Here is a 3,241-nt window from a genome sequence, read left to right as displayed (position 1 = left end):
GCCATGAGGGCACCCCTCAGCCTTCCGATTGTGTGCTGTTTTGAGCTCTGGAAGAAAGAGGCTTTCCTTTCAGCAAATTAGTCCTCTGACCAGAGGTTACTAAGTCTAGTGATGATTACTGGATTACTTACTGGTTGCTTTGGTTATGAACTGACTCTTAATGTTTAAAAAAAATTTTTAAAGAAAAAAAGAGGGGAAAAAAAGGAAAAAAAGAAAGGAAAAAAAGGGTATGTGTGGAGGGATAAGTAGTTAGTAATGGAAAAATTGAATGGAGAGACAGAGATGGAAAAACTATATTAGACCTGATCAAACAAGACTCAAAAGATGTCAGACATGGTCCCTTATCTGGCAGATTCCTAACAGTTTTAGAGTCTGTAGTCAAAATCTGTCTTCAAAGTGAGCAGGGAAGACACAATGGATATTAATACAGATGTATGTGGCTAATTTGAGTTTATAGCAGCATGCTTCAAGTCCTGTAGAACCTGGGAGAAATTATAATACTGTTTGGTACAGCATCTTAGAATGACATTTAATTACTATGATTTCAAGAAAAAATTTATGCCCTTATTTTGCAAGCATGAATAATATGTGATCCTCATAAATTTTTAAAGGTAGTTTAAGTGTTAGACAGCTGTCTCTGAATTTAATACAGTAATTATAACTGAGACAGATGTGAGTTGACTTAGGAGAGATGAGATAGGCTTATTCAGCTGCACAATAGATTTCACAAGTGTATTTGATCTCTGGTGAATTACTTAAATTAGGGATATATTTGTAAAATGTTAAGTAGTCACAGTATATTTTTGTTAGCAAAGAAGTAAGAAGTGACTTATCTTCTTTGGTGTTTTTGGTTTTTGTTTAAGAAAATTACAAACTTTGATAGTGTACAAAAGCATAACTACCTAAATCAGGGACAAATTCCATTTTGTTGGGTGTTAGCATGAATTCAGGACTTGATCAGAATCTCTGTGTGTGTGTGGTGGGCATTATGCTGATTTAGCTGTCTTAGAAGTGAGGCTTTGCTCTTATGGTGTACCTCTAGTAACTAAGGAGCACTTCATAAAAATTAATCCAAGGTACTTGATCTTTTTACTTATTTATATATATTAATGACATTTAGTCATACTTGTCTCTGTGGATTTGAGTAATAGAAGTTTGCTCAAAGTAAGTTTGAAGTTTGCTCCAGGTCCATCTTGTTTCATTTTGCGTCAGCTGATGAGCTTTAGTGAGCAAAGAGGTGAACTGAAGGGATGCGCCAGCTTCACAGTCTGTTTTGTGCCTCACCTGGTCAGAACTGCCTCAGTAACACCTGCATTGCTGCACTCAGCCTTAGATGTCGGGCTTGCACCATAAACTGTGTTAGTTGAGGTTTATAAGAAGTGTTGTTTATAGAAATACTTGAGAGAAACTGAATTTATTAAAATGTGTTATAGAATATTTGGTTCTTCACATGTCTTTTGTCGCTGTATTCTTTGAAGCAAATATTTCTGCTCTTGAAAATAAGCAAAAAAAATTTGTATTTATGCACAGAAACTATTAAACAAGGGTCTTTATTTATTGTATGTATTAATGAGTTTGTTGTATCTAATAATATCTGTAAGAAAGATGGTCAATATTATGGTGTCACATTTCAAATGTTCCTCGGATTCACAAAAGGAGATGCACGTTCTCTTTCTCTTTCACTGTGTGGCTTTGCAATTACCAGAGAAAGGGTGTAAAACTGAAATTTATTCAGAATATTGCTAAGAAAGTGGAAGATAGTTACCAAAGATTTCCTCCATGTTTGTGGGATTAAGCGCTATAAAATGATTTCCAGAATTCAGTGTCATAGTGGATAATGTCATGGCATTGAATAAGGAAGTATCAAATTCAGTCAGTCCCCTTAAAATAAAGCTATGTATTCAGTCTGAAATATATCAAAGTCAGAGCATTTGATATTCATACTGTTGATGCCAAATGTGAAATCAGGGCATAAGGGTGATGTGTAATGGAGTTTTACCTTTGTGTCAATAGATGTGAAATATATTCTGGAGAGGCATGTGAGTGCCAACTATTAGTAGACATTGTAGGTGTGTCCTATTTTTGTTTGCCTAACCTTGCGTGACTGTTCTTTGTTCTACCTGCTTTCTACTCTGTGTATAGTTCAGGTGGTGCCCTGACAAAATACAAACCAGCTGCTTTCTTACAATGTGGTCATCTGCAACTGGGACAACATGGTACCTGATTCGGATTTAAATAGGTTCTGAACATACAAGATGATTTAGCAGTTTGATTTTTGGTTCTTAGAAGTGGCACGCACTGAACTTTGATGTTGGAACCTCTCTCTTCTGAAGTGACTTCCCTAGAAGAAGGGAGCATTAGAGGCTGACAAATAGGAACTGCTTCTTGCCGCTCAAGGGAGAGCTGAAGTAGTTTCTTTTTAAAAAGCAAGTACAAAGTGTACAATCTTCTATAATGGAATGAAACAGTTTACTTGCAACAGGCAAGGAAACCTGTGTTTTCTATTACATGGTTAGTGATCAAAGAACAGTGTGTACTGTGGACACCTTCATCCAGAAGAATGCTTGTGCCTGCCACATCTCATTTATGGGCTCCTGTACATGTCGATCTGGGAGAACTTGCTTACAGCAATCTTCACCCCAGTCTCCAACTGTTATAGATTACTGTGTATGTAATTTGGGGTATTAGTTCACTGTTGACGTTGTGCTGGCTTTGGCTGGGATAGAGTTAATTTTCTTCATAGCAGCTAGTATGGGGCTACGTTTTGGATTTGTGCTGAAAAGAGTGTTGATAATACAGAGATGTTTTAGTTACTGCTGAGCAGTGCTGACACAGAGTCAAGGCCTTTTCTGCTTCTCACCCCACCCCACCAGCGAGTAGGCTGGGGGTGCACTAGAAGTTGTGCACACACTCTGGCCAGATCGGTCGTTCTCTCAACCCTTCAAGCCCAATGTTGGGCGCCAAAAAGGATTGTCATGGTTTAACCCCAGCCGACAACCATCACATAGCTGCTTGCTTACTCCCCCCGTGGTGGGGTGGGGGAGAGAATCAGAAGGGTAAAAGTGAGAAAGCTCGTGGGTTGAGATAAAGACAGTTTGATAAGTAAAGCAAAAGCCACGCACGCAAGCAAAGCAAAACAACAAATTAATTCACTACTTCCCATCGGCAGGCAGATGTTCAGCCGTCTCCAGGAAAGCAGGGATCCATCACGCGTAACGGTGACTTGGGAAGACAAAACACC

The sequence above is a fragment of the Pygoscelis adeliae genome, unplaced genomic scaffold (assembly GCF_000699105.1).
Source record: "Pygoscelis adeliae isolate BGI_AS28 unplaced genomic scaffold, ASM69910v1 Scaffold320, whole genome shotgun sequence".
NCBI classification, from domain to species: Eukaryota; Metazoa; Chordata; class Aves; order Sphenisciformes; family Spheniscidae; genus Pygoscelis; species Pygoscelis adeliae.
Note: the sequence above shows the minus strand (reverse complement) of the source record.